The sequence below is a fragment of the Amblyomma mixtum genome, chromosome 7 (assembly GCF_055824585.1).
Source record: "Amblyomma mixtum isolate Tamu chromosome 7, ASM5582458v1, whole genome shotgun sequence".
NCBI lineage: Eukaryota > Metazoa > Arthropoda > Arachnida > Ixodida > Ixodidae > Amblyomma > Amblyomma mixtum.
Window position 1 is genome coordinate 115108400 of NC_143018.1, and position 13056 is coordinate 115121455.

Below are 13056 nucleotides of genomic sequence, written 5' to 3' on the forward strand. Positions count from 1 at the left end.
CGCGCTGAAGCATGTCGTCCACCTGAGTGTTGATAATCTGTTGTTCGGCTGACGAAACTCGGTACGGGCGTTGACGAAGCGGCAAGTGGGCTCCGGTGTCGATCTCATGGGTCACGGTAGACGTGCGGCCGAGTCGGTTTTGAGCCACGTCGAAAGAAGAGCGAAACTGGTTCAGTAGGTGAAGTAGTTGGGCGCGTTGCGGTGTGGCAAGACTGGCGTCGACGGAATCGGCAAAGGCATCGTCTGTGGCCACAGCGGGAGATGCGGGCAAAGTAAGAGAATTAGTAGCAAGAGAACATAATTCGGCGCATCGTTCGGGATCGAGCAAAGAGTCGACGGGCTGAATGTGGCCAAGGCATTCGCCACGGAGAAATATGCAGGGGCTCAAAAAAGGGTTCGAGATCGGGATGAGGCTGCAGCCGTCTTGAACAGTGAGCAGAGCGAATGGCAGAGGCAGACCGTGTCGAGAGATGAAGACGTCGGATGGTGTAAAGACGACGGCGCCGTCAGATGCGGTGAGGCAGGAGACAGGGACAGGAACAGATGAGCACGGAGGAATCTCGATGTCGTCAGCCACAGACAGTTTGTCCCACGAAGATGACGTATCGGGCGAGGTAGCACAGCACGGAAGAAGTTCGAGCTCGGCACGAGCGCAGTCGATGAGGGCCTCATGTTGGGAAAGAAAGTCCCAACCTAAAATAATGTCATGCGAGCACGATGAGAGAACGACGAATTCAACAGTATATAAGGAACCGTAAATGATGACCCTGGCTGTGCAGGCGGCTAAAGGCGAGATGCGCTGTGCATTAGCTGTATGAAGCGAAAATCCGGATAACGGCGTCGTCACTTTGGGAAGTTTTCGGCACAGTTTCTCATTCATCACAGAAACAGCAGCGCCAGTGTCAACAAGCGCCAAGGCGGTGTGGCCCTCCACAGAAACGTCGAGCACATTCGCTGGGGACAAACGAGGCCTTGAACTTGTCGCCGAATACGCAGTTCTTGCCTCGGGAACTGCGGTAACTAGTTTTCCTGGCGCATAGGGGAATGAGGACGCAGTGGCGAAACAGAACGGCGCCGCGGGGATGGCGAACGGCGGCGAGAATACGGGCGGCGGTCGGAGGCATCAAGCTGTTCGGCAGCCGACGGACGTGGCGGGGGCGGTAGTGCCGCGTAGATGTAGGTTCTGGGGTCATCCACGGGTGGTGGCACACGGCGTCGGCACAGGCGCTCAACGTGGCCAGGGACACCACATGCATAGCAAATAGGATGGTTGTCACGGGTGCGCCAAGGGTTGAGACGAGCAGGAGGTGGTCGGGTTGGAAAGGCAGGCGGCGGCGTCGGAGGATAATACGGGACAAACGGCTCGGCTCTTGGTTTTCGGACGACGTCGGCGCATGTGAGCGGCGCTGCAGCGGGAACCGGCGGACGAACAGGTGGTAGCGCTTCGGTCACTTGCTCGCGAATCACCGTTTGTAGGGTCGGATCCAGGTTGGAGGGAGGCCCCTGCACGCCGTGAAGAAGTGACAGCTGTCGAGCCACCTCCTCACGTACAAAGTCTTTTATCTGGTCAAGCAGCGAGCTGTGGGAGGTTGTCACGGCGAGGCTGGAAAGCGAGTCAGGCTGCACGGAAGGTGGTAGCACCAGAATGCGCTGCTTACGGAGCTCATCGTAGCTCTGACACAGGTTGAACACTTCGGCAACGGTGGTAGGGTTCCGGGCGATAAGCATCTGAAATGCTTCCGTTTCGATGCCTTTCAGGACATGCTTAATCCGGTCCGCCTCGGTCATAGACGAGTCCACCCTTGAACAGAGGTTGATGACATCCTCGATATTACTCGTGAACGATTCTCCGTGTAGCTGGGCTCTCACTCGCAGGCGCTGTTCAGCGCGCAGCTTGCGTACTGCAGGGCGCCCAAAGATGTCAGAAAAGGCTCTTTTGAAGGCAGACCAGGTGGTAAAGTCTGCTTCATGGTTCCTGTGCCATAGGCTGGCCACGTCCGAGAGGTAAAACACCACGTTGTTCAATTTCATGGCGTCGTCCCACCGGTTGTGGCCGCTTACCCGCTCGTAGGAGGCAAGCCAATCCTCCACGTCGTGATCATCGGACCCGGTAAAAATGGCTGGGTCCCGCTGTCGGAGAGCGCCAGGGCAAACGACGGGCGTAGGCGAAAGGGAAGATGACTGGCTTGCGTCGGTGGACATGGCTGGAGCGATCGTTCTGCTGCGAAGCTCCAGGACGTTGGCCAAAGGCTGTACCCAGCACAGCTCCACCAAATTGTAGCAGGATTTCCGGGGAAAGGAACTTAGCGACAGATAGCCAAAATGCCAGTCCGAGCTTCGGTCATCCAGCCAGCGATCTCGCGCCGCGCGCTAGCGGAGCGGCGGCCGCCGCTGCTCATCTTCCTCTTTACAGTACAAATAAAGTGGTAAGGATTATTGCTAATGCGCCATTTGCTTCACACACGCAGGAACTATTCGACCAATACAAAATAATTAAAGCAAGCGTTTTTACCAACATCAATTAATTCAGTCCTACTGCATACCGATTAAGATCAGTAACTCATTTTCTACTGAATAATCACATTTAAGCCCCAACCCTAGTGCGTATGTAACTCGCTTGAAGAACAAATGGTACACTCCAGTACCCAAAAATAATTATTCCTTGCAATCATAAGGATATCATCTTCCAATGACGGTAAAAAGTTTATTATCTTTAGAATACATGTCTGTCGTCTTTCCAAAAAATTCTTGTAGGTCGTGTTCTTGTAAAATTTTTCGTGACCCAATCATTTTCTCTTAATTCATCTTGCTGTGTAAAATTTAAATGTGCCCAAAATACGCATGCTTGCGCGACTACTTACATAAATACAACTATATTTAGATTATTATCCAATTTTTTTCTTCCATGTTCATGCTTGAATGTCTGTAGTTGCTGTTCGTTGTTCTTTACCGCTTTATTGTGTACTAATATTTACGTATAGTTTACAGTTACAAAGCCAGTTATGTCACTTTCGTGCAGTGAGTGTATTTTAACTGAGTGCCTGTTCAATTTCTCTTTTACGAATGTATGAAAGCTAACTATGGTGTGATGGCAGCTCTTGTCAAGATTTAGGGGCAGTCGCCTCGTCAATCTGCCAAAAGAAGAAGTTTTTTGCAACTGTCTCATCTTTATTACAAGGAAAATAAAGATTTGTTTTGTCTGACATGTTCTTAGAACTCACTAAACAAGCATGCCTTGCCCGTCGACTCTACCCCTCTCCCCGCCTTTGCCTATCCCACTCCCAACAAATCTTCTGGAGGCGACTCCACACTCGAACTCTTCCTACCCCTCAGCTTCCATCCTACTTCTGCTACGTTTCCCCAGAGTGCACTCTCTGCAGAAGATCGAATGAGACTGTGGACCACATCCCCTTCGGCTGCACTGCCGATCCCCCCCCCCCCCCCCCTTCCTTGCGTCGCAAGACCCTGACACGCAACTTCGCTCTCTGAACCGGGGTGCCAGTGCCATGGCCCTACGTGGCCTTGACACATGCGCGTAATGTGAGGGCTACGTGCGGTGGCACTAAGGCCTTGCACGGTCAAAACTCGCTTGCATAATAAAGTTTTAAATCGATCCATCCATCATCGTTTTTGTCCGAAACTGCGTGAAAACCGCCTTACACGTAGTATTTGATAAGCAATATTTTGTCCTTAACTACACGTGTTACATATGACGTGGCCCCTGAGGAAGAATGTTTTCTACGTGGTCCCGCGATACACAACGTGGTGAATATTCGCATCCATCACTTACCCATTTAACCATTAATGAGGCTGAAACATCTTGGAATATTTCGCTTGTGTCACACGATTGAGAACGTTGGGGAACAAAATACGTTACAAAACTCCAGCACATGCCATCGATTTGGGTTAACGTGCCTTTTTCCTTGGAAGTTCGCTTCTATCGAATTCAAAAGCCACGCAAATAAAACTGCCATTGGCCGTCGCGTGATTTTGTGTTCTGCGTATGCCCATCGATGCAGTGCACCAACTTACGCGCCCGTCTCGTGGCTCGTCACATATTTTTTATGGCCAGTTTAGCTCCAACTATATAAGGACGCAACCTGAAGATAACGCTCATCCTAGGCGGAATTAAAAACGATATACGTGCAGCAAAGTGTTCTTTAAGCTAAAACAATGACAAGCGAAAAAAATAATGACAGATTAAGTGTCTGAACGCCGATTTCTCATGAAAAGCATCTTAGAGTGCCACCTAAAAAGAAACAAGACCCCAAGGGTAAAGAAATATTTTCTAGTTGTTAATGCGTTCTAATAAAGAATGACTACAGAAATTATCATTAGAAGCCGATTTTTGCAACCCTTGTCGTAAGCATTCAACGATGGCACTAATCCTCTGCGCAGAGGAACAGCGAGAATGACGGCTTTTACCTATCCTGCTCCTCGTTCTGAAAAATATTTTGGTATCCTCGCGCATGCGTAGAAAAAATTCAGGGGACACTTTGACTGTCTAAAGTGCGTAGAGGCAAAAGCGTTTTCCGCACCACTTTAACTGCCTCTGTGGCACTGGTGGCGTCACCACGGGGATGACGTCACACAAAATTAATGACTAATTACTAAGTAATGATTAATAATTATGTAATTGCTAATTACTGATTAATGACTAGATACTAATTAAGTGCTGATTAATTGCGCTTAATCTTCGCCTTTAGGAGTGGAACGCGACAGCGCATTGTAGCGCCGCCAGGGAGTCGACGGAATAATGCCACCACCCGTTAGGCGCGAAGCTTTGCCCTTTGAACCAGTGCTTTTTGAGGAAAGGAATTGGCACAGTAATGCTCTGTCATTTCGACGGACACCTGAACCACACTGTAGAGGAAGGGAGGAAGTGGAGTGAAAGAAGAAAGAGAAAGAGGGGCCGTAATGAACAAAATGAAAATTGTGTTTGGGGAAAGGAAACTGCGCAGTAACTGTCTCCCATATCTCGGTGGACACCCGTCAAAAGCGTCACACCTCTGCTGACAAGCTTCTGCTGACAGGCTTCCGTCGACAACGAACAGGCATTAAAGGCTTTTGCCTAAGTAGCAAATCGAATGTCGGCGAACTTCCGGTCGATAATCTAGACATCAGAATAGTCTAAAAAGACTTCGAAGTTATTGTTCAACGATTGCTGCGAAGGAAGTGATACACGCACCTAAAATCAGTCACTAGATTTCGTTTAGCTATTGTTCAGCTCCTGAGTGCGAGATGTACAGAAAGCAATATTAAAAATGGATTGAGAAACCGGGTAGTCCACGATATTTTTGTGTTTTGAGGCAAGTTAACTAGCTATTGCCACTGCGACTTCTGGTACTGTGACTACCGTTTCCTCACGCACCGAAACGTAATCCGGGTGAGTAGCAGTTATGCCATCAAAAGCCGCTCCGCTCCCAACCCCCCCTTGTCAGCCCATCGAGATGCTACACATCTGCAGACAGTCCGCAGAATGGGCGCGCAATAGTCTGATTTGTTGACTGGAGTCAGGCTGTACGCGCTTGGCAGCAAGGCTACTTGACTTCATCGTATAGGCTACACTGCTTAGAGCAGAATGGATCAAAACAGCAATGGTCTCGACGCATTAACCGGCAGGAAATAAGCAAGTGAAGGGCATAGAAGCGTAGTTCTGCAAGCGAAGCATGAAAAGGCATACAGAATGTAGCTGACCAGGAGTCGCTGAGAGAAAACGCGTTCGAACGCTGGCCTACCCCCAAATCTTCTCCTTCTCTTCGGAGTCATTCTTGTCACGAGGGCACCAGCGTAGGGATAAAAATACATCATTAGGGGACGGAACAACACAGATTTACACATCTTTCACGATTACAATGATGGATGAAGCCCAATGATACGGGGCCCCCTGCGGCGGACAACCACAGACATTTCAAAGAATATTCCATCGACACTACTGACCACAGATTAGCTGTACTCCGCGACATAGCTAGGTCGCTAATTCAAGGACGGAAGAAACGAGGAGGTTATTTTTTGAGAACGAAATGACTAATTGATATACCTTTATTATTCAGCAGAGATGGATGGGGGGACTCAAACGCTTAAACTACGGCCCCTGAAAAATCCAGATGGCGCCTAATAAAACTGGTTACTGTGAACGCCAAAGAATTAGTGCGTCATCGTAGCGTTCGAGCTCGACACAGGTTGTGCCTTGAGAAATGAAACGAAGACGCGGCTCAGAACGCTGATTCCATAAACACGGATTCCAAAAAGGTCCGCGTATTTCGAAAATAAAACTGAACGCCCACGAAAGGGTTCGGGCTCCTGGCTATGCAGGTATTTATCCAAAAAAGGTGGCTGATACTTAGCAAGGTCAGCTCTTGACGGGGCAGTGACACATCCCGTCCTGAATTTCAGACTGATTTCTAGGTTTTAGCGGTTCCTACACATATCAACCAGGTTACGCGATCTATTACTAAATACCACTGATTATCAGCACTTAGAGTATAATTGGAGCGTCCTTTCGTGCAAAACCAGGCTTTGTGAGGTATCAATGGCGCGGGTGCGGTGCACGATTCCCAGTTAAAATTTATATCTTTGCAGATATGGGTGGCCACCGACAAAGCTTTGTGACTCATGCAAGGACGTTGAATGTGTGGCCCATTTCCTCCTGTATTGTCCAAGGTTCGCACTACAGAGAAAGATTTACCTGGAGGTCCTTCCTCCTGGTGAGAGCTCCCGTTATCTCTGCCAGTGTTATTATCGTTCGGCGGGAGCCCAAGAGGATTTGCATTAGGTGCACTTCGTGGAATGCTCCATGATTGCATAATTGCAACAGGTAGGTTCATTTGCTAACTTTTTTGAAAATTCATGGATTTTTTTTCACCAATATCTTCTTTGAGTTTAACATTAATTATTCTTGCGCCGTTTTTCATCGAAACATTTTTCAAAATGCACGCTTGGATCTGATATTTTATCGTAACCGCCTATGGAAATTTCCTTCTTTAAGCCACCACAGCTGGCCAATCCCCCCATGTGGGTATGTGCCAATTCTTAAGAGGAAGAACGAGAAGAAGAGCGGTCATTGTGCGAAAACGAAGCCTAAAATAACTGAACTGAAATGAAAAGGTTTAATTTGATTCAAGATCTAGTGCTCAAGATTGTGAGGCTTGATCAGGTTGCATTAAAGCGAGACAGTATACAGGTAAGAATGAGCAGAAAAACAATGTTTTTGAAGGATGCGGGAGCAGTTTAGATGTAAACATCACCTTATTGTAAGGAAAAAAATACCTTCAGATATAGCTTTACAGACAATAACCGGCAACCCTTCCTCATGCTCTGTGTTTATTACACAGCGAAAGCATAATTAGAGCACCAGCCCTAAGCATCACCAAAAGAAGTCTACAGCACGGGGGGTGGGGGGGGGGGGGGGCTAAAAAACTGACAATAAAAAAATTGCACGAACCTTGGCAGAATTGAAGTAATAATGCTTAGAACGCAAGAAGAGAATTCATTTGAATCGAAAAGAACCCGAATAGAACTGTAGTTTAAAACGACATGAGGGGAGCCGCGTGGAATTCGTTTTCTCACTAACAATTTGTTTCCAGGTTCTTTCTCGAATCGATTGCAACGAGCGAACGGCATTATATAGCTTTAATGAAGAAGACGATCAACAGTCGAAGGCGGCCTAGTTGGTGGATAACAATGAAGTGCATATAGCAACCGCGCAAAACGAAGAGGGACGATGAGGGACGTATCCGAACGTGACACGTGGCAGGAGGCAGGAGGCAGTCTCGACGTTTCTTCAGAAACACCTACGCATGCTGAACTTTGAGGACCCGTTCTGAATTAAGAATTCTGAAGAGCGCATCATATTTGTCAGTGACCAAGAAGGCACACGGTGAATCGTTGTTTCCTTTTTGAATTGACGTTGTTGACCTGTTTTATTCCATACCAGAAGACAAACTGCTTTTTGCCCTTAAGGATACCATAGGTGAATACGGCTCAGTGGCTTTGCAGAACGCATGTCGCATGAGTGTGGATGACTTGGTAGAAATGCTCAGTGTTTATCATGTTTCGACCATAGTTAATTTTGAGGAAAAGAATTTCATTCACAAGCATGGTGTGTGTATTGGTTCATGCATTGCTCGTTGTTAAGTGACATCTTTTTATCATATTGTGACAAGCGAAACACTGCAAGCCTTGACACAACCTACTCGGCTAAGATTTTTAGATATGTAGACTATTATGCCATTTTCTTGAAAGGGGTATCTACAGAAGGGGCTATTACAGTAGTGAACCGAAATCTTAAAATATTCAGTGAACTTGCTTTGGGTTGAGCTCCACCTATGAGTTGCCATCGCAGGGATGCTTTCAGTTTTTGGACATCTGTGTTGTTATTAGTACTAGTGGCACTACAAGTGTGCTCGAGGTACGAGCCTCACTCAAAGAAAGGTATTCTAAACCACCAGTCAGCTCATTCAAAGCGTATGAAAAGGGGACTAGCAAAAAACTGATTGCGCGCCGCTCTTGATAAGTCTTGCACACATGAAATGCAGGCTAGCGTGCAATTTCAGTTACAACGACTGATCAGTGCTGGTTTTCCTTGTGAGATGGTCACCACGGTGATACAAGTCCAAGCGAAGGAAGCTCGTTGCCCACCGAAGCACTGCCAAAGTGAAGAACCGCTACGCAGGAGACCCGTGGCTATGCCCTACTTCCACCAGATTTCCCATCGCTTCATAAAAGTGGCCATGAAATGTGATGTCCTGGTGGTCTTCACGGCGCCTAAAAGCTTTCGGGCATGTGCAATATGGTGCAGGGAAATGGAAAAAGAAATGAGTGCCACACTAAGCACGTAGACATGTTCGCCCTCCGCAAAATTTGGGTGGTCTACGATGTACCCATCACATGTGGGAATGGTTACATAGGGCAAACTGTATGTTTACTGAATGTTAGACTTCAAGAGCAACGCGCAGCCGTTGCATCATTAGCGGGGGGGGGGGGGGGGGGTGAACTGGCAGAACGTTGTTGCCATGGTCGTAACTGCATGCCTAGGTACCGCGACACAATCATCCTGAAAAAATTAACGACCCAAGCCTAGCAGGGAACTTTTTGAAGCCTACTTCATAAAAAAAGAAAACGACCGTTGGGTAAGTTCCTCTTCAGTACCCTTATCTAAGAAGGAATTCAACTATCTAGATGCCTACTTGTGCCACACACTCCCGCGCGCTTGTATAGTGATGGTGTCTGCTGTTTATCAGGTGTTATTACAAATCATGTATAAACGTTGTTTTCTTTGTAGTAAACCTGAGTTGAAAAAAAAAAATCGGCGTTTTGTCATATGGTATATTCTCTCCCTCACTCGTCGGTTTGCGCGGTTGCTATATGCACTCCATTACGGCAAACACCTCTGGACGAGCAAACTGAAGTAAAAAAAAATCCCTCCAGTCGTTTTAAACTTGTGGCCATACACCGACAAGAAAATGGTTGCCGCTGTTTTCGAGTGAACCACGATTATATCCGCCTCTGGTATCCGCACTCAATATTCTGTGCGACGCACCTAGTTTACTTGCAAATATCCAGGCGAAGGCGACGCATGAATTTCATTATTTGCACTTTTGTACCTTAAAAAGATTAATTTTCTGAGAGTTGCTGTTGAAACATAAAAAACTCAATTCCTCTGCAGTGTCCATATAAACAAATTATCAAAACCGCTCTTCGCTCGCCCAGCGTACCACATTATAGCCTGAGGCTGAGTAACCTGCGTGCTTCAATCGAAGGCTTGCATAAGCGGCCTTATTAATCATCTCTTCTCGAATCGATTGCAACGAGCGAACGGCATTATATAGCTTTAATGAAGAAGACGATCAACGCCCGCCGTGGGAGCTGAAACGCCCAGCTCGAGACGAGAGCGCTGACTTTCCGGAAGAGCCTGGATGTGTGATTTTGCTGCTCCGCCTGGCGGTTCCGGTCAAGCGCCTTTTGCCACTAAAGCCCGTTACATCTTGGTGGAGGTGCTGGGTGCGGTTGTGTAACCCCAGGATACGACTCCGAAAGCTCCTCACGCCATCTGCTTACCTCTCCGCCCATGGTACGCCACTTCGACTCCAATGCTCCCACTGAAATGCACACAGATGCCAGTGGCGTTGGTATTGGCGCCGTCCTTGCGCAACGTAAGCCGGGCTTTGTTGAGTATGTTGCTGCATACGCGAGTCGACCGAAAAAGAGTGTTTGGCAATCGTTTGGGTGGTAGGAAAATTTCGGCCTTACTTGTACGGCCAACCTTTCGCCGTCGTTACAGACCATCATTCACTGTGTTGGCTCTCCACCTTGAAGGACCCCAAAGCAACTCCTCGCTCTGTGGGCCTTACGCCTTCAAGAGTATGACATTCATGTAGTATATCACTCTGGCCGAAAGCATCACGACGCCGATGCTTTGTCACGCTCACCTCTGACCACTGAACCTGCTCGCCATCTCCGCTTCAACTGCGCTTCCTTATCGATGAACACCATGGCCACCGAGCAGCTCAAGGACCCACGAATCGGTTCTATTTTCAACGTTGTGTCGAATCCATCCGTCACCTCGGTCCCACGAGCACTGCGCCGTCAAGCTGCCCACGTCAAAATTCATGATGCGTTCTTGTACCGCCGCGGTTATATGTCTGACGGCCGCAAATGGCTGTTTGTGATCCCGGGACACTTACGTTGTGAAGTATTCGCCGCCTTTCACAATGACCCAGCAGCCGCACCCGCCGGTGCATTCAAAACTGATACACGCATTCGCTTCCGTAATTACTGGGGTTGTATGTGAACCTACGTCCGCAAATTCATCCGTTCTTGCTCAGAGTGTCAACGCCGCAAGCCCAGTCACCACTATCCGACCGGCCCCATGCAGCCTCTACGTTGATCATCCAGGCCTTTCGGCCGGGTTGGCACTGACTTATACGGACCGCTTCTCTAGACGGCTGAATGTAACCGCTGGATCATTGTCGCTGCCGATCATCTTATACGGTACGCCGAAACCGCTGCCTGTCCCTCTGCTACGGCGCGGGATGTTGCAGCCTTCCTCCTGCACAGATTCATACCTCGCCACGGAGCGCCACGTGAACTTCTGAGCGGCCGTGGACGTGTGTTTCTGTCCGAAGTCGTTTCATCCCTTCTACAGCAATGCAACGTTACCTATCGAACCACGACGGCTTACCACCCGCAGACTAACGAGCAGGCTGAACGCTTTAATCGTACGTTAGTTCACATGCCGTCAATGTATATGGCTGCGGACCATTTCAATTGGGACGCCGTGCTACCCTTTGTCACTTACGCTTACAGCACTGCCATTCGGAGTAGTACTGGTTTTTCGCCATTTTTCCTCCTCTACGGGCGTGAAACTTCGTCCCACTTGACATCATTCTTCTTTACCGGCCCGATTCCTCGGAATCCAAAACTGTTTCCGCCACCTCTCGCCACTCTGAAGAGTGCCGGCAGCTGGCTCGGGCGTTCACATCCTCCAACCAGGGGTGCCAGAAATACCGCTTCGACAGCACGCTTGACAATGACAGTTTTCCACCACAATCCCTTGTTTGGCTCCGTGTTACTCCTGCCTCACCTGGCCTCTCTTCCAAGCTGCTTCCAAAGTATCATGGGCCCTACTTCCTCCTAGAGCGTACTTGTCCGGTCACCTACATCATCGAGCCTATAACGTCTTCGCCAGATCACCGGCGACGTGGGTGCGAGACAGTCCATGTGTCTCGCTTCAAGCCACATTACGACTCATGCGTCTTCACGTCCCCTTAAGTCGCCAGGATGGCTCTTTTTTCCCCGGTAGGCTGACTGTAAAGAATAAGACAATCAGCACCCGCAGTAGGAGCGCCAACGCCCAGCGCGAGACAAGAGTGCTGACTGTCCGAACCTGGACGTGCGATTTTGCTGCTCCACCTGGTCGCCCCGGTCAAGTGCCATTTGCCAGTAAAGCCCGTTACATAGCGTTTAATTGTGCTTGTTTGAACAAGCAACACCTTGTGAGTGCACTGCGCGTGCCAAGGCTGTCTCCTGGTTTCATCTGCAGATACTTTGTAGATAACAATGAGAAGCGCCGAGTGCGGATCATTCAGGGCACTGCGCAGACTACTGATGTGGCCGAGCTCGTTCTTTTAGGCCCCATAATCTAATATGTGTGTCTGAGTCTATTACAAAACACTTTTTATTACTAAGTGGACCCTCGGGAAGGACATTCGTCACATGCACTTCGCTGTTTCGACTATATGTGTGACGGTGGATAAAACGCGAGCTGCTGATGACGTGGTGTTCGGGCAGCTTGCGGCTTGAGCACCGGCGCCTGCTGCTTCTGCGGTTGTGCCTTCATCTGGTGGTGGCGCTTGCAGCGCCGCGCTTGTCTGTCGCTATAGTTTTGATTGCGGCTGCTGAGACGTCGTCCCGTGCGTCGCCAGGTCGACTGTTGGCGTAGCCATGTGCCGGTTTTGAAGCTGTCCACGACGCCTGCATGTCTGGGTGTCGCAGTGGTTCACAGTGCCCAGGTGAAACAAGCAGGACGCATAAAAGAGCTGCCGGCGTTGCGCAAGGATCTAAAGTAGTGCATGTGGGTCGCAGTGAGCCCGCACATCACACATGCTTGAGCACGAATCCAACGCCCTATGAGCCTCGCTGTGAATAGTTCACCAGCCTCGTCTCCTCAATTACGGAATGCGATATTGAGATTCGTCGCCACGCCAGGAAAATGCTGCGTGCCCACTTCTACATTTGGCTCGAACAGAGCCAAAGATAGCCGTGCGTACGGGCAGACTCCAAAAATGTTGTGTCGTTTCTATGAAGAGTTGCCAACTGCAGTTCTTTGCAAGTATTAGGTGGGTTTGCGATGCCCTACATGGCGCCGCCTCTTCCTTTCCGGCCATTCAAAAGTACTTCAGAACTCGGCACCAGACATGAAAATCGTATCTTTAAATGTACAACGCTTTCGTAGACTCCGAAAAATTGATTTGAGAAAAGGGATTGAAGCTTTAATAGTGATTTCTGGTTGGACACCTCAACGGCGCCGATAGACGGAAGAAGACTAAAGTAATT